We start from the raw sequence: 21681 nt of genomic DNA, 5'->3' as shown, positions 1-21681 counted from the left end.
GGAAAACTATGTAATGGTCTGGGATTAGATGGAGGATTGTATGGTTGGAGGGTTAGAGGAATGAGCATTTCGAGTACTTTGGGGGTGAGGGGAGTCTGATTGTAAGGGGATGATGGGGAATGAGTTTGTGACTAGTTTGGGGGGAGGATGGTAAACTTGAACATGATCGCTGAGGGGTTAGAGGAGACAGGTTATGATGGTGAATGGAACCAGTTTTCTGACTACTTTTGGGTATGGAGTGAGTGAAGACGGTAGAAGAGATTGCTTGTGGGAGGTTGTGAAGGTGGGCAAGCTTCCTGACTACTTTGGAGGGGGGGGGGGGGGGTGAGACTGAATGTAAATACTCTGTGTGTGTGTGTGGGGGGGGGGGGGGGGTTGAGATCTGGATGTGATTGATATTACTTTTGGTGGGGTGACAAGTCTATGGGTCACCAGTGTATGAGAGACCAGCATATGGGAGAAAGGGCAGCTCTCCCTCACCACTGTCAGTACTTGCAGGGTTGGTGTGGGGTGGTACCCCATATACTGGTTTTCCATATCTTGTTCCTTTAGGAGGATTCAGATGTGTAGGGACATGTTTTATTATTCATAGATTTGCTGGAAGGCAATATTTCTAAAAAGTTGGAAACCTCTTTTAACCCCTTGCGCCATTCAGTCGGGAGCAAATCGGAGCAGACACCATAGCCATGAGGTACCTGATGTTTTGTACATCAGACACCAGAAGGCATAGTCTGTGATCGGCGATAATGCCGATTGCTGATGGGTAATCCTTCAGATGTTCTCGTCAACAGCAGCCACAACATTTGAGTGGTCTTTTCCTAGGCGCGCTGTGCCGTAACTGAGAGCCATTCAAGTGTATAGTAGCCTTGGGCATTCTGAAGTCTCCTAGACATGCCACATTGAGGTTCCTATCAAGCTCAGCTGCCTGTGGCTGGGCTTAATAGAGAAGGTAGCGATTCTCCTGTAGACTATAATAGTAAATTATTGCAGTCTATGGGAGAAGTGATCAGACGCTTGCATGTTAAAAGTCCCTACGAGGACGTGAAATAAGTGTAAAAAAATGTAAAAGGTTTTTAAAAAATCAAAAAATTCTAATTACTCCCCTTTCCCCATAATAAAAATAAACAATAATAGATAAAGATCATCAGCATCGCTGCATTCCAAAATGCCCATTATAAAATATTTATCCTGTAACGGGGAAAAATCTAATGGCCGATTTGCCATTTTTGGTCGCTTCAACTCCCCAAAAAAATGTAATAAAAAGTGATAAACACTCCAATAGAATGAATAAAACTACAAAAAAATTAGCCCTCACACAGCTCAGTGGACTTGAATATAAAAAAAGTTATGCAGGTCTCCAGTGAACAAGGCAGACATAGCAGAGCTGGAGAGGATCCAGAGGAGGGCAACTAAAGTAATAACTGGAATGGGGGGACTACAGTATCCTGAAAGATTATCAAAATTAGGGTTATTCACTTTAGAAAAACGATGACTGAGGGGAGATCTAATTACCATGTATAAATATATCAGTGGTCAGTACAGAGATCTCTCCCATCAATATTTATCCCCAGGACTGTGACTGTGACGAGGGGACATCCTCTGCGTCTGGAGGAAAGAAGGTTTGTACACAAACATAGAAGAGGATTCTTTACGGTAAGAGCAGTGAGACTATGGAACTCTCTGCCTGAGGAGGTGGTGATGGTGAGTACAATAAAGGAATTCAAGAGGGGCCTGGATGTATTTCTGGAGTATAATAATATTACAGGCTATAGCTACTCGAGAGGTTTTGTTGATCCAGGGAGTTATTCTGATGCCTGATTGGAGTCGGAAGGAATTTTTTATTCCCCTAAAGTGAGGAAAATTGGCTTCTCTTTGGCGTCTGTGGCGGGAAGCATGAGGGATAGGCTTAGCAGATGCGCCTTATGTGGCACGATTGAATATTTTTTTTCACTAAAGATTTAGTGCTGCAGTGAGGCCACTAACAAATGATGACAAGGCTGAAAAGAACATGACCTGTGTGCCATTTCTGGCACACGTGTCACGGGTTGCTGACCCCTGGTCTAGTCCTTGATCATTTTCCAGGTTTTGGTGCAATCCTCATGGAGTTTCCAGTTTTTTTGAACAGTCCTTGATCATTCTTTAGATTTTTGTCCAGTGCTCAATGATTTTCCATGTTTTAGTCTAGTCCTCAGGTTTTGGTCCAGTCCTTAAAGATTCTTCAGGTTTTTGGTTCTGTCCTTGATGCTTTTTCAGATTTTGGTCCTGGGCATGATGATTTTCCATGTTTTGGTCTATTCCTCAGAGATTGTTCAACTTTTGATCCAGCCCTTAGGAATTCTCCAGGTTTTTGGTTCAGTTCTTGATGATTTTACAGATTTTGGTACAAAGATTTTCTATATTTTGGTCTAGTCGTCAAGGATTCTCCAGCTTTTGGTCCAACCCTTGGGGATTTTCTGGGTACCTTTTTCAGGACACATTTCTACCAATCTCTCATTCTCAGCAGCAGACATATACTTGGGGTGTCAATAATAGTGCTGATGGGTCGGGGAGAGATCATCCTGAGCAGTAATAAGAGTCTGTAATCAGCAAGTGGTAATATGTGCGCTGTACGGTACATGATCGCTGACAGGATTCTGCATGGCTGACTGAGCCCAGACTCATTAAAGTCTAATATACATCCAGATTCACAGGTCACGCCAGTCCCCGTATGGCTGGGAGGTAATTAACTCATAAATACCGCCTGCACTTAACCCTTTGTGCTTGCAGCGAGCGGTACTGAGCCAGTGATGTCTGATGCTCTTATTGTGTCTTCATCTAATAATACTGAATATTAATGTGGAACTAGGAGGAGGATAGTCAGACCAGAAAAGATCATCTGGACCACCGTTATCCTCCATGTTAGCCATCAGTCTTGAGGATTATAGGCCTTTACATGTCCCTATAGTGCAGCAGATGTCACACACATTTGTATAGTCATTTACACTGGCCTCTGCACCACTGGAATGTACTCTCCTAATCTACTGCATGAAGCTAGGGACGTTTGACCCTCCGAGCAGATTGTAGAAAACCAAGAACATCCTGAGCTTTAGGCCTTTCACACACGGCCATAATGCGGCTACAGAAAAGGCATGTGGGATATTGGCGTGCCCGTGAATGCCTCTGTTTTCTGAGGATTTTCATGTCAGATTCCATACAAATAACCCTATGGAGGAGACTAGCTGCATACAAACACAATCCGTCAGAGCATTGTATGGCGGCACAGGGCAGTAGTACAGAGCTGTAAGGGACTTTATGTACTCACAAACATCCTTGGTGCCATATGCACAAGTCCTCCAACAGGATCTGCATACAGATTCACCACAGGTTGCTTCACAGGTGACTAATCTGAAGAAAGTCTGTGCTTCTCCATCCCCCAGAACCCAACGTATCCAGCCTGATCTGTGTGGAAGATGTACTAATCCTGTCTAACACTGTATACAGTGTTAAGTTGGCAATACATGAGTCCAATGTAGGTCAAACGTTCTTTCAGCTGACAGCTATTTCAAGATGCTCTCATAGACACATACATTTGTTGGTAAAGGTAGAGGGAAGAAAGCTGCTGTCAGACACATTCGGTGGTCCCGAGAAAAAAAAAAAATGAATTGGCCATGTGGAAATCCAACAAGCTTGACATCGGCTGTTGGGGGAGAGTTGAGAGGCCATCATACATATTAGATGGTCTGCCAATCCTTCTAAATTTGGCAAGTTCGGTCAATGTACGTCTAACTTTAGAGAGTCTAAAGATGTGCCAAATTTATCAAAGTGGCTCAGGCTGGATGATAAATGTGCGGCCTCCTTTTGTATATCTTTACACCATTTACTAGTTCCCTTACTATACCCCCAGAATTTTTTGTGGAAAAAAATGCAATAAAAAATTTTTTTGGGCCAAGAAAGAGAACCATTAATCTGTGTAAAGTTATACAAAGCTACCTAAAAGTGTGCCAAATTTATCAAAGTGTCATTAGATACTTTTCTATAATTTTATACCACCTACCAGTACGTTATCGTGTCTACAAATGAGTGCCCAAATTTTTTTTCTACACATTGGTGCATCTTCCCCTGAAACCACACTTTCCTACTAAACCACATACGCTTGTCGAATAAGACACAAAACTATCTAAAACACATTGTACACATATTACAAAGCACGGTATATGTATATTTGATGCCGATTAATCCACAATTCGAGCACATTTTGTTTAGTAAATCTCCTGTTTGCAGTGCTGCCATGGAGGTTTAATGGTCCCTTTATTGCTGCTGCAACATTAAAGCTCAGAGCCAAAAACTGTAGGCCTAATTCTATCGCAGATAGAATGTACTATGGGTAAACTCAGATCCATAAGAACAAAATGGCATCTGGATTGTAATCGACTCCTGGAGTCTGCCTTGTATTTATTTGGTGCCTGTTCATTCATGGATGGGATGATGATGATGATCCCAGCTGTCCAGTTCTCATAGATCCTGGGCCTGAGGTGTCATGCCATATACAATGTCAGCATAAATATTTAAATTATGGATTTTCAAATTTGTATTTTCCAAAAAGTAAAACTTGAGCAATGTGAATACAGACTCCAGGTAGGAGTGATTGTGGATCTGTACCTTAGCTGGAGGACCCCTCAGTAAAGTTGCTCCAGGGCAGAAATACACATTTACAGCCCAGGACCTTATGAAAAAGAACAAACAAAAAATATTACGCAGGACTAGAAATCTGCGAAAATTGAGAAGCACCACACTGTCCGTCCAAGTCAGACAAAGTCCAGCTGTAAACTTAAGGAAATTGAGGAATCACTGGAGCCTATGTAGAACCTTCTACAATCTTCTGTCCAGGCATCATCTTTTCCCTCCACATTGAAAACCAACCCAAAGCTCCATTGCACACAAACACAAGATGTGAACACTGGAAGTAAGAGCTCTAAGCTGGACTAAAATATCATCTAAGCAAATGAAAACATATGAGGGTTGGCAGTCAACACTGAGGTGGATCATGACCTTGACCACTGCTGTCAGGATCTCTTCTCAAGGGAGAATCTGGAAGGTCAGCATACTCTGAGATCCTCCTTGTCACCAGCCATCACCAGATGCTTACTGAGGACTCCTTCCTTGTCTCCCTTTGGGTTTGAACAGAAAGTCTTGAGGCCTTGTCTGCTGCTTAATGGATGAAGTTGCTGATCCTTGGTGATGGTGGACATCTCACCCCAGAAAGTGATTGAGAGTTCAATCCCTTGCTGCCTATGGATTGAACTCTTGGTCAAAAGGATCACCGGCCGGAGAATCTGGTGCTGTTCTCCCCTTCACTGCACTGCTGGCCCAGGAAGGCATCTGCTAACCGTGAGTACCCGATAAACTATTGTACCCTTTGGCCCACCGTGAACCTCACGTGTTCTCCCCTGCGGACCGGCATGTTGCAAACACATTAAAGGGTATCTCCATGTGGTGGCCAAGCATACACAGAATCTCAATGACCAAGAGTTCATGTATGGTGAGGTCAGGCAGCACTGCGCGTTAGTCGGCGGGTGCTCGGTCTTGCGGATGTAATCCCGAAGTCTGCACAACGAAGAAAAACCGGCACCCCAATTTTCATTGCTCAAAAGGATTTATTGGTCACTCGCGCGTTTCGACACTCACAGGTGTCTTTTTCAAACAGAAAGTGAGCAGCAGTATATGTGAAAGCACAAACAAACAAACTTAAATAGCCCGCCCATGGTCATGTGATGATGACATCATATTGCCTATGGTCATGTGATGATGACATCACGTTGCCGGGGAGACATGTCAACAACAGTATAAGTAGACATCTCTTGTTTAATCTTCACAGAGATGACGTCCTGAAGGATAAGTTTCAATTGCACTGCAAAGAGAACAATGTTGCAAAAAATGTTTTGTTTGTTTGTGCTTTCACATATACTGCTGCTCACTTTCTGTTTGAAAAAGACACCTGTGAGTGTCAAAACGCGCGTCACATGAGTGACCAATAAATCCTTTTGAGCAAAGAAAATTGGGGTGCCGGTTTTTCTTCGTTGTGCAGACTTCGGGATTACATCAGCAAGACTGAGCACCCGCCGACTAACGCGCAGTGCTGCCTGACCTCACCATACATGAACTCTTGGTCATTGAGATTCTGTGTATGCTTGGCCACCACATGGAGATACCCTTTAATGTTGTGTTTGCAACGTGCCAGTCCGCAGGGGAAAACATGTGAGGTTCACGGTGGGCCGAAGGGTACAATAGTTTATCGGGTACTCACGGTTAGCAGATGCCTTCCTGGGCCAGCAGTGCAGTGAAGGGGAGAACAGCACCAGATTCTCCGGGGCACACTCTATTACTGGGGACACGGCCAGGTGGTGATCGAGGTGCCCTGGATGGTGATAGGCTTTTCTGGGTGCTTGTGCGGCTGGGTCCCTGACTTAGGTATTGTCGTGATGCCAGCACCTTGATGGTGCTAAATGATGAGAGTGGTTGTAGTATGGAGATAGAAAAATGAGGCAGAGTTTAAATCCAACTAAGAACTTTACTGTAACCAGGATCTTGACAGTAATTTACATCCAGTAAATATCCAGTCTCTTATGAACATGTAGGTTGGATGTGGCAAATCCCAGTAACAGGCTGTACATGTGGTTATATCTCAGGCTACAGTAGGAAGTTATGTACTCCCTGGTATTCAGCTCTTTGCCTTGCTCCAATCTCAGTAAGGGTGATTCAAGTCCTTATCTTCTACACACAAGTGATGTAACAGATGGCCGATCTGTCCTTGAAGTAACTGTGAGGCTGCCGAACCATCTATTGAAAATCTTATGCCCAGCCCAATTTGTTCTATGTAATTACTGTATACTGTATATGCCATACAGAAAAACGGAACGGAAAAACGGAAACACAATGGAAAAAAAAAAAAAGGAACAACGGATCCGTGAAAATAGCCATACGGTAGTGTGAAAGAGGCCTAACTCCAACTGCCTCACTAGGCCTGAACTGTAGTATACATACTGTGGTGCTATCCCCATCTAGTGGTGGAATGTATGTAGTGCACCTAACAGCCTGGTAACAGGGATTCTACATAAGAATGAAATACAGCATGATATAACATATAACATAACAAGCTTTTGCAGTGCCCACATACACTAGTGGGATGCTGCATGATTAGTGGTCAAATCCATATAATGGGTTCCTCCTGGCATGACAGTGCATATCGGATTATTACCATTAGATACTTTGTCTCTAGGACTTGACTGTGATAACCAAATCTGTCCTTCATGCCAGTAAGTTGATACTAGTATGGTTTAGTTAGAATGGCGTCATGTGTTGTGAGACCTTCGTCATCCCACTGGACAATTGATGAAGGTGCAGGTTGAACCGTTGACTGAGTAGAGGGACCATTGCCTGTCATCTGTTTCCAACACCTGACATGTACGACAGACTTGATGTCCTTACTGTCTAGACAATGTCATATGTAGGTTGAGAATATGCAGCAAAAACTGCCCTACAATGGATGCCGCGTCTGTCACTGTGCGTATCCGATTCTTGTAAGTGGGGTTATGTAGAGGACACAAGATAGCGCTTGAGGCCTCCCACTTCCATCGATGTAACCTAAAAGCATAGAGCCCCCCCTCCCGCGTTCTCCTCCGCCAGCGTTCCTCTGTCGTACAAAATCCTGGCGCTTTCACTGAATTACTGAATCTCTGGGCTCCAGATTGAAAAGCTACTCGCTAGATCTGGCAGATCCCCGCCCCCATCTCCTGCGGCGCTCTGCCGTTTGACGCATCTTGAACTTTTGAACCTAGACAAAATTACGAAAAAAATAAATCGGTCCAGATTTGTTTTTCCTTTTTTTCCCCCCCTGTCCACCGCCCTTTTGTATTGTTACACAAGTGAGTCAACCAGAGTTCAGCGCCCTTTCTCACATTCTCGCTACAAAAGGGACATACGGAAAAACATCACATATAATATTCGTCAGCCCATCGGCAGCAGCCATGCATAAATAATCTGAGATTTGATTCCGAAAAAGGGCGTAAGGGCCAAGGAGCGAACAAGTTCCTACAGTGAGACACAAACCGGCCCCTCATTGACCCCCTGTGTCATATGTGGCATCATGTGGAATCATCCATGTACAGGACTTTATTTCTCATCTCCAGTGGTTGGCTCTTTCTGTCTGAAAGGACTAATAGATTGTGATCGGCCCTGGTGTTATTAGCGCAGTTGGTGTGAAGGGGCCGTCAGTGGAGATTGAGGTTAATTAGAGGCTCAGCATTAAACAATGAGGCCCTTTATAGAGTGGAAGGAACTGCGACCCTGAACTATTCACGCTGCCTGCGACCCTCAAACATCCAGCCACCTGCACAGAACCTCTCACAATCCCTAAACTGGGTCATCATGGAGAGGACAGATGTACACGGGAGGAGTCACGTGGTGAGTAGAGATGATGAGTGATTGTCACTGTTCTTTCTCATTTCCAGAGGTTGGAGGCGATTAGATGATGGTGGTTGCACATCCAAAATCTTATAGATCCAGTGGTGTACAAAGAAGAGAAAGGACTCCAGAGAAAATATCGAAATGGCATCAAGGGAAGGAAGGTGTTGTGATTGTTTCCCCCCCATACTACATGATGTCAATGATGTCATTAAAGAGGTTGTCACGGCCTAGGAAACAAGGCCTGAAGTTTTCCCAGAAACACTCAATCCATGGGCTCTGTCTGGTATTGCTCTTCAGCTGCGTTCATGGGGATAAACTGTAATACCAGGCACAGTCCATGGGCAGATGACAATGTTTCTGGAAAAAAAAACATCAGACCCTGTTTTCTAGTCTAGGAAAACCCTTTTAACAGGTGGTGGGGCTGTGACAATCTCTCAGACATGATATAGAGCAGGGATCATTAACCTTCAGCAATCCAGCTGCTGTGAAACTACAACTCCCAGCATGCACACTTACTCGGCTGCTCTTACAACTCCCATAGAAGTGAAAGGAGGATTCTGGGAGTTGTAGTGTATGAACAGCTGGAGTGCCGAAGGTTGCTGATCCCCGATATAGAAGCTGGTTGTCATAAGTAATAGATGAAAACCTGTTCCTGTAGTATAAGGCGCGAGGATCTCATGTCTAATCACAATGTAATTATATTATATCAGTGATGTCACTAACAGGGGGCGGGGCCGTGACAACCTCTCACACATGATATAGAGACAGATTGTCAGTAGTAATGGATAAATAGCTGGTCCTGTAGTATAAGGTGTGTGGATCTCATGTCTGATTACAGCACTTTTTTCTGTACACAGCTGAGATGCTCTAGTAGCAGCCTGTGGATTTTCTCTCTTTTCCATCAGTTTGGGAGCAGACTGACTCCTTATCTCTGCTCTCTGACATTATAAACACTGATTACAGCTCAGTTCTTCTCTTACTGATAAGAATGTGGCTTAAGTGTTTACGACCTCTTAGTAGTTTAGATCTAAGAGTTATTAGATGACCGGGACAAAGTGAAAGTACGAATCACACAGCTAGAAAAACAGATAACCCTTTGTGACAGAACGACTCAATATTTTTAATAAAGGTCATTTGAAAATATGATTTTTAGTCAAAATTGAGCAAAATGCAATTGTAAAAAGATTGCCTTTGAAGGTTGCTCATGTTGGTTATGGTGCATTTCCTTCTAAAATAGTGGGGAAAAGAGTCTTAACCCCTTAAGGACACAGCCATATTTCACCTTAAAGGGAACCTGTCACCAGGATTTTGTGTATAGAGCTGAGAACATGGGTTGCTAGATGGCCGCTAGCACATCTGCAATATCCGATCCCCATAGCTCTGTGTGCTTTTATTGTGTATAAAAAACGATATTATACATATGCAAATTAACCTGAGATGAGTCAGAGCTTGAAAATATGACTCTTCTCTGGTCACACACATAAGATATGACTCTTTTATGTTAATTTGCATATGTATCAAATCGTTTTTTATACACAATAAAAGCACACAGAGCTACGGGGACTGTGTATTGCCGATGTGCTAGCGGCCATCTAGCAACCCATGTCCTCAGCTCTATACCCCAAATCCCAGTGACAGGTTCCCTTTAAGGACCAGACCATTTTTTGCAAATCTGACCAGTGTCACTTTATGTGGTGATAACTTTAAAACGCTTTGACTTATCCAGGCCATTCTGAGAGTGTTTTTCGTCACATATTGTACTTCATGACACTGGTAAAATGGAGTCAAAAAAAATCTTTTTTATTTCTAAAAAAATACAAAATGTACCCAAAATTTTGAAAAATTTGCAAATTTTTAAGTTTCAATTTCTCTACTTCTATAATACATAGTTATACCTCCAAAAATAGTTAGTACTTTACATTCCCCATATGTCTACTTCATGTTTGGATCATTTTGGGAATGATATTTTATTTTTTGGGGATGTTACAAGGCTTAGAATTTTAGAAGCAAATCTTGAAATTTTTCAGAAAATTTCAAAAACCCACTTTTTAAGGACCAGTTCAGGTCTGAAGTCACTTTGTGATGCTTACATAATAGAAACCACCCAAAAATGACCCTATTCTAGAAACTACACCCTCAAGGTATTCAAAACTGATTTTACAAACGTCGTTAACCCTTTAGGTGTTCCACAAGAATTAATGGAAAATAGAGATACAATTTCAAAATTTCACTTTTTTGGCAGATTTTCCATTTTAATATTTTTTTTCCAGTTACAAAGCAAGGGTTAACAGCCAAACAAAACTTCATATTTATGGCCCCTAATTCTGTAGTTTACAGAAACACCACATATGTGGTCGTACTGCTGTACGGGCACACAGCTGGGCGCAGAAGGAAAGGAATGCCATACGGTTTTTGGAAGGCAGGTTTTGCTGGACTGTTTTTTTGACACCATGTCCCATTTGAAGCCCCTCTAATGCACCCCTAGAGTAGAAACTCCAAAAAGAGACCCCATTTTAGAAACTACGGGATAGGGTGGCAGTTTTGTTGGTACTAGTTTATGGTACATATGATTTTTGGTTGCTCTATATTACACTTTTTGTTTGGCAAGGTAACAAGAAATAGCTGTTTTGGCAGTTTTTTTGTTTTTGTCATTTACAACATTCATCTGACAGGTTAGATCATGTGGTATTTTTATAGAGCAGGTTGTCACGGACGCGGCGATACCTAATATGTATACTATTTTTTTTATTTATGTAAGTTTTACACAATGATTTCATTTTTTTAACAAAAAAAAATCATGTTTAAGTGTTTCCATAGTCTGAGAGCCATAGTTTTATCCGTTTTTGGGCAATTATATTGGGTAGGGTATGATTCTTGCAGGATGAGATGATGGTTTGATTGGCACTATTTTGGGGTGCATATGACTTTTTGATCGCTTGCTATTACACTTTTTGTGATGTAAGGTGAAAAAAAATGCCTTTTTTTACACTATTTTTTTTTTACGGTATTCACCTGAGGTTTAGGTCATGTGATATTTTTTTAGAGCATGTTATTATGGACGTGGCGATACCTAATATGTATACTTTTTAAAATGTATGTAAGTTTTACACAATGATTTCATTTTTGAAACAAAAAAATCATGTTTAAGTGTTTCCATAGTCTGAGAGCCATAGTTTTGGGGCGATTATCTTGGGTAGGGTATGATTTTTGCAGGATGAGATGACGGTTTGATTGGCACTATTTTGGGGTGCGTATGACTTTTTGATCGCTTGCGATTACACTTTTTGTGATGTAAGGTGACAAAAAATTGCTTTTTTTACACCATTTATATTTTTTTTTTTACGTTGTTCACCTAAGGGGTTAGGTCATGTGATATTTTTATAGAGCAGGTTATTACGGACGCAGCGATACCTAATATGTATACTTTTTTTATTTATGTAAGTTTTACACAATAATAACATTTTTGAAAAAAATAAATAATCATGTTTTAGTGTCTCCATAGTCTGAGAGCCATAGTTTTTTCAGTTTTTGGGCGATTATCTTAGGTAGGGTCTCATTTTTTGCAGGATGAGATGACGGTTTGATTAGCACTATTAGCACTATTTTGGAGTGCATATGAAATTTTTATCGCTTGCTATTACACTTTTTGTGATGTAAGGTGACAAAAAATAGCTTATTTTACATCGTTTTTATTTTTTATGGTGTTCACCTGAGGGGTTAGGTCATGTGATATTTTTATAGACCAGGTTATTATGGATGCGGCGATACCCAATATGTATACTTTTTTAACATTTCCTTAAGTTTCACACAATAACACCTTTTTTAAAACAAAAAAATGATGTTTTAGTGTCTCCATATTCTGAGCCATAGTTTTTATATTTTTGAGGCGATTGTCTTAGGTAGGGGCTCATTTTTTGCTGGATGAGGTGACGGTTAGATTGGTACTATTTTGGTGGGCATATGCCTTTTTGATCACTTACTGTTGTACTTTTTGTGATGTAAGGTGACAAAAAAATAGTTTATTTAGCACAGTTTTTATTTTTTACGGTGTTCATCTGAGGGGTTAGGTCATGTGATATTTTTTTAGAGCATGTTATTATGGACGCGGCGATACCTAATATGTATACTTTTTAAAATTTATGTAAGTTTTACACAATGATTTCATTTTTGAAACAAAAAAATCATGTTTAAGTGTTTCCATAGTCTGAGAGCCATAGTTTTGGGGCGATTATCTTGGGTAGGGTATGATTTTTGCAGGATAAGATGACAGTTTGATTGGCACTATTTTGGGGTGCGTATGACTTTTTGACCGCTTGCGATTACACTTTTTGTGATGTAAGGTGAAAAAAAATTGCTTTTTTTACACCGTGTTTATATATATTTTTTTTACGTTGTTCACCTGAGGGGTTAGGTCATGTGATATTTTTATAGAGCAGGTTATTACGGACGCAGCGATACCAGCGTGACGGTTAGATTGGTACTATTTTGGTGGGCATATGCCTTTTTGATCGCTTACTGTTGTACTTTTTGTGATGTAAGGTGACAAAAAAAAGTTTATTTAGCACAGTTTTTATTTTTTACGGTGTTCATTTGAGGGGTTAGGTCATGTGATATGTTTATAGAGCCGGTCAATACGGACGCGGCAATACCTAATATGTGTACTTTTTTTTCCCTATTATTTACCAATTTTTATTTATTTTTTTGAGGGAAATTCCGTTTTTTTGGGGGTTTTTTTACTTGAAATTTTTTTGTGGGAAAACTTTAATTTTTCAACTTTTTTTTCACTTTATTTTTTGTCCCACTTTGGGACTTTAACTTTTGCAGGTCTGATCCCCTTTACAATGCATTCCAATACTTCTGTAATGGAATGCATTGGCTGTATGAGTAATGCAATATGTATTACTCATACAGCTTCCAGGGGGCTGGATCTCACAGGCTTGTCACCGGAAGGCAGCGCCGATGCCTAAGAAAGGCATCGCGCTGCCTTCCATGCCATCGGGTCCCCCTTACAGCCGAACGGGGACCAGATGGCACCTCCCACCGCCGCCGCAACCTTTAGTTAAAGCAGCAAACCGTTTGCAGCAATCGCCGACACGGAGGGGTTGACCCAAGGTGCCTGCTCAATGATTTGAGCAGGTGCCTTGTTCAGATCACTGCCCGCCGGTGATTGGAACTACACAGGACGTACAGTGCAACATTTTTTTACCCTGCTCTGAGCCCAGTGACACAGAAAAATAACTTTTATCCGTCTGTTAGTTAGGTGGGCATCGGTGGCCATTTTATGCAAGTTCAGTGCACCAGCACAGCATATGTGCCAGGGACAATAATTTAACCCTGTTCTTTTAGTTCAGTGGGCAACATATACCCATTTTTTAAGTGCACCTGCACTGCACATGTACCAGGGGAAGGCGAAATAATATAGGGAATCGTTCTGTGAGTTCAGGGACCCAGGGGGTGACATATTCACATTTTTTTCTGTAAAGTACAATCCAAGTAAATCCATCTGTTAGATTCTGTGGGGACAAGTTATTATTATTTTTTTGCTAAAAAGTACATTTGCGCCCTGCACTGCATTTGTGACCGTCCAATACAAGCGTTAAATACCGCTGTTATATTCTGGGGGATTTTAAAACACCCATTTTGTGCAAGACCCTACATGTGGGGCCTTTGCTGCATTTGTGACAGTCAAATACAAGCTTTAACCCCTTAGGGACACAGCCTTATTTCACCTTAAGGACCAGGCTATTTTTTGCAAATCTGACTAGAGTCACTTTAAGTGCTGATAACATTAAAACACTTTGACTTATCCAGGCCGTTCTGAGATTGTTTTTCATCACATATTGTACTTCATGACACTGGTAAAATTTGGTCAAAAAAGTTAATTTTTTTCCATAAAAAAATACCTAATTTACCAAACATTAAAAAAAAATTGCAAATTTCAAAGTTTCAGTTTCTCTACTTCTGTAATACATAGTAATACCCCCAAAAATTGTGATGAATTTACATTCCCCATATGTCTACTTCATGTTTGGATCATTTTGGGAATTATATTTTATTTTTTGGGGATGTTACAAAGCTTAGAAGTTTAGAAGCAAATCTTGAAATTTTTAAGAAATTTTCAAAAACCCAATTTTTAGGGACCAGTACAGGTCTGAAGTCACTTTGTGAGGCTTACATAATAGAAACCAAATGACCCCATGCTAGAAACGACACCCCTCAAGGTATTCTAAACTGATTTTAGAAAATTTGTTAACCCTTTAGGTGTTGCACAAGAGTTATTGGTAAATAGGGATGAAATTTGAGAATTTAATTTTTTTGCCAAATTTTCCATTTTAACCCATTTTTTCCACTAAAAAAAAAGGGTTGACAACCAAACAAGACTGTATCTTTATTGCCCTGACTCTTCCGTTTACAGAAACAAGCCATATGTGGCCGTAAACTACTGTACGGCCACACAGCGGGGCGTAGAGGGAAAGGTGCACCATATGGTTTTTGGAAGACAGATTTTGCTGGACTGGTTTATTTACACCATGTCCCATTTGAAGCCCCCTGATGCACCCCTAGAGTAGAAACTCCCTAAAAGGGACCCCATCTAAGAAACTACATCACTCAAGGTATTCAAAACAGATTTTACATACGTTGTTAACCCTTTAGGTGTTGCACAAGAGTTATTGGCAAATGGGGATGAAATTTGAGAATTTCATTTTTTTGCCAAATTTTCCCTTTTAACCCATTTTTTTCAACAACAAAGCAAGGGCTAACAGTCAAACAAGACTGTATCTTTATTGCCCTGACTCTGCCGTTTACAGAAACACCCCATATGTGGTCATACACTACTGTACAGCCACATGGCGGGGCGTAGAGGGAGCGGAGCGACGTGTGGTTTTTGGAGGGCTGATTTTTATGGAAGGGTTTATTTACACCGTGACCTGTTTCAACCCCCCTGATGCACCCCTGTAGTAGAAACTCCCTAAAAGTGACCCCATTTTGGAAACTACGGGATAAGGTGGCATTTTTTTGAGGACTATTTTTAAGGTACATATAATTTTTGGTTGCTCTATAATACATTTTTGTGAGGCAAGGTTACCAAAATTTAAATTCTGAAATTTCATCTCCATTTGCCATTAACTGTTGAGGAACACCTACAGGGTTAATAAAGTTTGTATAATCAGTTTTGAATACCTTGAGGGGTGTAGTTTCTTAGATGGGGTCACTTTTAGGGAGTTTTTACTCTAGGGGGGCATCAGGGGGGCTTCAAAAGGGACATGGCGTCAATAAAAAAGGCAATCAAAATCTGCCTTCCAGAAACCATGTCGGTCCTTTCCTTTTGCAGCCTCCCTTTTACTGATACAGCAGTTTACAACCACAAATGTGGCGTTTCTGTAAACTGCAGTATCAGGGTAATAAATATTAACTTTTGTTTGGTTGTTAACCCTTGCTTTGTTACCGGAAAAAACGGATTGAAAAAGAAAAGTGCCAAAAATAGCGGTTTTGGCACAGTTTTTTTTTTTTTTACCGTGTTAATCTGGGGGGTTAGGTCATGGGGTATTTGGTATTTTTATAGAGGAGATTCTTACGGACGCGGCGATACCTAAAAAGTAATTTTTTATTTTTTTTTAGCCGATTATCTTATGTGGGGGCTCATTTTTTGCGGGATGAGAGGACGGTTTTATTGGCACTATTTTGGGGGCTATATGACTTTTTGATCGCTTGCTATTAAACTTTTTGTTATTAAGGTGACAAAAAAAAATCATTTTTTGCACCGTTTTCTTTTTTTTTTTGGACCGTGTTAATCTGGGGGGTTGGGTCATGGGGTATTTTTTATAGAGGAGATTCTTACCAACGCTGAGATACCTAATTTGTATACTTTTAATAAATTATTTTAGTTTTTACCGAGAACCAGTTTTTTTTATCCAATGTCAGTGCTAAATTGGGATATAAATTTAGTACTCCCTGAAGTGTGATACTCCCTGTCACATTGAGTAGTCGTGTCCTTCCGTATCCCCCTCCTGTGACACACTCTGCACCTTTTTTGGGTTCGTCCCTTCTTTCCAGTATAGGGGACCACACCTGGAAAGTTTTGGCCAGGGACGATCCGGGTGCCTACAGTTCCCGAGGTACTCTGGCCTGCTCTTTCCCGGTCTGAAAAGATCAGGGCCTTGAGGGCTGCCTCATAGAACTGAAGGAATGACTCTGTGTTGCCAGCTCTCCGGGACAGCACAAAAAAGTTGTACATGGCAACCTGTACCAAGTAGATCGCAACTTTTTTGTACCATGCCCGGGTTTTGCGCATGGCATTATATGGCTTGAGGACTTGATCAGAGATCAACTCCTCCCATATACCGATTGTAGTCGACAATACAATTGGGCTTGAGGACCGTTGCCACGGTACCTCGCACAAGGACAGGGGTGATGCCGTTACCATGAATTGTGGACAGTACAAAGACATCCCTCTTGTCCTTATACCTGACCAGCAACAGGTTTCCAGTGGTAAGGGCACGGGTCTCACCCCTGGGGATAGGTACCTGGAGGGGGAGGGCAGGGAGGCTGCGTTGATTTTTCTGCACGGTCCCACAAGCGGACGTGGATCTGGCGGCAAGGGACTGAAACAAGGGGATACTAGTATAAAAGTTATCCACGTAAAGGTGGTAACCCTTATCTAGCAGTGGGTACATAAGGTCCCACACAAGTTTCCCGGTACAACCCAGAGTGGGGGGACATTCTGGGGGTTGAATATGGGAATCTCGCCCCCCGTACACACAAAATTTGTAAGTGTACCCTGAGGTACTCTCACAAATTTTGTATAGCTTCACGCCATACCTCGCCCGCTTGGAGGGCACATACTGATGGAAAATGAGTCTCCCCTTGAACGCAATGAGAGACTCATCAACCGCGACCTCCCTTCCAGGTACATAGGCCTCCATGAATTTGGCCCCGAAGTGATCGATGACCGGCCGTATCTTATACAGACGGTCATGGGCAGGATCACCTCGGGGGGGGGGGGACATGCTGCATTATCGGAATAATGCCGACATTTCCAGATGGCCTTAAAACCGGGAGCGTGTCATGGCCGTACTGTAAAGTGGGGTCTGGTAGAGGACGTCCCCACTCCAGTACAGCTTGACACTGGGTTTCTTGACCAGGCCCATATGCAGCACGAGGCCCCAAAATGTCCTCATCCCGGCTGCACTGACCGGCGTCCAGCCACCGGGTCTAGCCAAAAAGGAGCCTGGGTGTTGAGCAACGAACTGTTGGGCGTACAGGTTTGTCTGCTCCACCATCAGATTTACCAGTGGGTCACTGAAAAAATAAGTCATATTCAGTGAAGCCCACTGTGGAAATCTGGATTCCTGATTGGCCTACAAAATTAGGAATCACGGGCTCGTATCGCTCTGGGTTTGGGGTACACTGGTGGATCCGGTGCTCCGGTGGATTTAACTGGTAGGCCGGAAAACTAGTACGAGACCCATAGCTGCTCGTACTAGGGTGGGCCACAGGGTCCCTAACATGGCGGTCCCCTTGCTTCGCCGCCTTGGAGGCTCATCAAAATCGCTAGAAGATGATGAGGACGCGGATGACAACAGGAAAGTGGGGTCATCCTCGTCCTCACTGGGACTCTCGGAGTCGGAGGCAAGCTGGGCGTATGCCTCCTCGGCCGAGAACGTCCGGCGGGCCATAGGGGTGTGTGTGTCTGTGTAAGTATGTGCATGTGTGTAAATCTTTATTTGGTGTGCGTGTGTGTGGGGGCACGGGTGTTCGCGGACTTATCCCTAAAACTAACAGAAAAAATAATAATAAACTAAAAAAAAGGGCAAAAAATGTGAAAAAAAAATCTAAACCGCTGATCAACCGTCCGAAGTTGATCAGCGGTGGGGTGTGCGATGCTGCTAACAGTGGTTGGACGCTAAGAGTGCTGGCCACAGTCAGCGTACACAAAAAAATAATAATCCTGCACCCCAAAAAAGTTGGGGGGGGGGGCAAGCGGCAGCACCCCTGGAGGGTCTAGGGTCACACAGCTGTGCTGTGGACCCCAGACATGAAACTTAGGGTGATGCAATCAAAGTTTTTCAAACTAACTTTCCCTTTATTTTCACTGCCTAGCCCAAACTTTCCCTATACTCTCCCTAAGTACCTGCTGTTCAGATGGGGGGGGTGCTGGGGCACAGACCGGGTCCTGGGAGGCACAGATGGAGTGATGCTGGCACAAATCCACGAGTTGCAGGCAGCTGCTTCTCTCTCCTCCGGCATTTAGCCTCTCCTCCGGCAAAAGCAGAGCGGCTGTCCCCTACACATTACGCCTGCTACTGCCCACCGCACCAAGGGACTGAGCACACCAAAGCCAGCTCCAAGGAGTTCCCTGGCGTGGCAGTTCTTCAGACAAAGTGCTGACGACAAGACACAAGTGATTTGCATGCTTTGCAATCAGAGCCCGAAGTGAGGCATAAACGTTCTCAACCTTAGCACAACCTGCATGACCAGGCATCTAAGTGCAAAGCACGAGCGGCAGTGGAGTAGACACCTCAAAAACCAAGAAAGGTCTCTGGCTCCTCCTGCTTCCTCTTCTGCTGCAGTCTCGGCCTCTTCACCCCCCTCTGGAGTGACAGTGGCACCTGCCACCCTGCAAACAGAGGATCTGCCAGCAACGCCACCACCTGGGGCACCAAGCATCTCCACAATGTCCCAAGGAAGCGTTCAGCTGTCTATCTCCCAAACACTGGAGCGAAAGAGGAAGTACCCCCCTACCCAGCCATGATCCCTGACCCTGAATGCCAGCATTTCAAAATGACTGGCCTTTGAAATGCTGTCATTCAGTCTAGTGGAGATGGATAGTTTTAAAAGCCTTATGGCGGTGGCTGTCCCACAGTACGTCGTGAGCAGCCACCACTACTTTTCCAGGCGTGCCATCCCTTCCCTGCACAACCAAGTGGGGGACAAAATCAGGTGTGCACTGCGCAACGCCATCTGTGGCAAGGTCCACCTAACTATGGATACGTGGACCAGTAAGCACGGTCAGGGACGTTATATCTCCCTCACAGCACACTAGGTAAATGCAGTGGCTGGCTGGGCCTGAGGCGGATAGCAAGTTTGGCGCATGTCCTTCCACCACCGAAGATTTCAGGGTGCTTCTCTTTGCCTCCTGTTGCTTCCGCGCAGGAGCTGTGAAAGGGCATGGAACAACAGACCGATGAGTGGTTGGTGCCAGTCAGCCTCAAGCCCGGCCTGGTGGTGTGCGATAATGGGCAAATCTCGTAGCAGCTCTAGGACTAGCCGGTTTGAACAGTGTTCACAGCAGGGTGGCACCCAAACCAGCTCATGGCCATCACTGGTGCGTGGCTGGGGGATACAGAGGACACAGACGCTACACCTTCCACAGAGGACAGCTTTTCGTTGCCTCTGGGCAGCCTGGCACACATAAGCAATTACATGCTGCAGTGTCTCCGCAACGACCGCCGAGTTGCCCACATTGTAACTTATGATGATTACTGGGTAGCAACGCTGCTGGACCCCCATTATAGGGACAATGTACCGTCCTTAATTCCGTCACTGGAGCGTGATCGGAAGATGCGCGAGTACATGTGCACACTGGTAGACGCGCTGCTGGTGGCATTCCCACATGACAGCGGGGACACAGTGGAAGCACAAGACGAAGGCAGAGGAGGAGGAAGAGGTCGCCAACGCAGCTGGGGCACCGCCAGCACCTCAGAAGGCAGGGTTAGCATGGTCAAAATGTGGAAATGCTTTGTCAGCACGCCACAACAACCAGCACCACCAGCTGATATGGAACGTCTTAGCAGGAGGCAGCATTTCAGCAACATGGTGGAACAGTATGTGTGCACACGCCTACACGTACTGAATGATGGGTCTGCCCCCTTCAACTTCTGGGTATCCAAATTGGGCACATGGCCTGAGCTTGCCCTTTATGCCTTGGAGGTGCTGGGCTGCCCTGCAGCCAGTGTATTATCTGAACATGTATTCAGCACGGCAGGGGGCGTCATCACAGACAAGCGCAGCTGCCTGTCCTCAGCCAATGTGGACAAGCTCACGTTCATTAAAATGAACCAGGCCTGGATCCCACAGGACTTCTCCGTACCTTGTGCAGAATAGACATGTATACCGGCCTTACCCAGCCATTGTTATAATCCAGTGCACTTTCTCATTGTTGTATTTTTTATATTTCCCACTGTTTTGGGGTGTACCGTAATTTAAACAAAAAATAAATAATAAAAATGAAAACCAAAAACCAGTGTTGGCTACCTCCTCCACCGCCGCTTCCACCTACACCGCTACGTCCACTGCCTCCTCAACCTCCCACCCCATATGGACCTCCACCTCCTAGATCAAGATTATTATTTTTTATTTTTAAGTATTTTATGTTATTTTTAGTCATTTCACTAATTTGTCTGATGCATTGTTGAGTGACATATCCCAAGTTTTGGCTGTGATATACCCCTGCTCTACCTAGTGGACAGGGAAATACATTTCACTAATTTGTCTGTTACATTGTGGGGTGACAAATGCTCATCTTTTGCGCTAGAAAGTACATTTGCGGCCTACAATGCATTTAGGAAAGTACGAATAGTGAGGCCAGAACAAGTACAGACGATAGTAGATTGGGGGGCTGATAGTGCCTACAGTTCCTTCACATTGTCTCCCACCCAGTCCTCTGCTGAAAGATCAGAGTCGGCACCTACAGCCCATGGGCATCTGTCTTTCAACTCACCCCCTTGCAAATCAGGCAAGCAGTCTGAGCCCCAAGTCATGCAGCAGTCTCTTATGCTTTTTGATGACTCTGCAGTCAGGGTTTCCATGGGCCAACCATATAGCCCTGCACCAGAAGTGGAAGGGATTGAGTGCACTATTTATTTTTCAGGATGCAGTACGTCTCTGATGATGACGGCTTTCTGCAGTCTGCAGACCGACAAGGAGAGCAGGGGTAAAGAGTGGGTGGAAGATGATGTGGAGGATGATGAGGTACTAGACCCCACATGGAATCAAGGTCATGCGAGTGACCTGTCTAGTTCGGAGGAAGAGGCGGTGGTCGCACAGAGGCACCATCACAGCAAAAGAGGGAGCAGGGTGCAAAAGCGTCCATTACATTCTTGGGTGACATTTTACCATTTTTGCTGTGAATAAACCCCTGCTCTGCATAGGTGACAGGGACCGAATTTTTTTTAAAAAGTCTGCTCCATTGGTGGGTGACATTAACCAATTTTTGCCAATGAAAAACCCCTGCTCTGC

Source organism: Bufo gargarizans, chromosome 2 (genome assembly GCF_014858855.1).
Source record: "Bufo gargarizans isolate SCDJY-AF-19 chromosome 2, ASM1485885v1, whole genome shotgun sequence".
In the NCBI taxonomy this organism is placed as follows: Eukaryota; Metazoa; Chordata; class Amphibia; order Anura; family Bufonidae; genus Bufo; species Bufo gargarizans.
The sequence above is the reverse complement of the archived record's forward strand: the minus strand, read 5'-3'. Positions refer to the sequence as shown.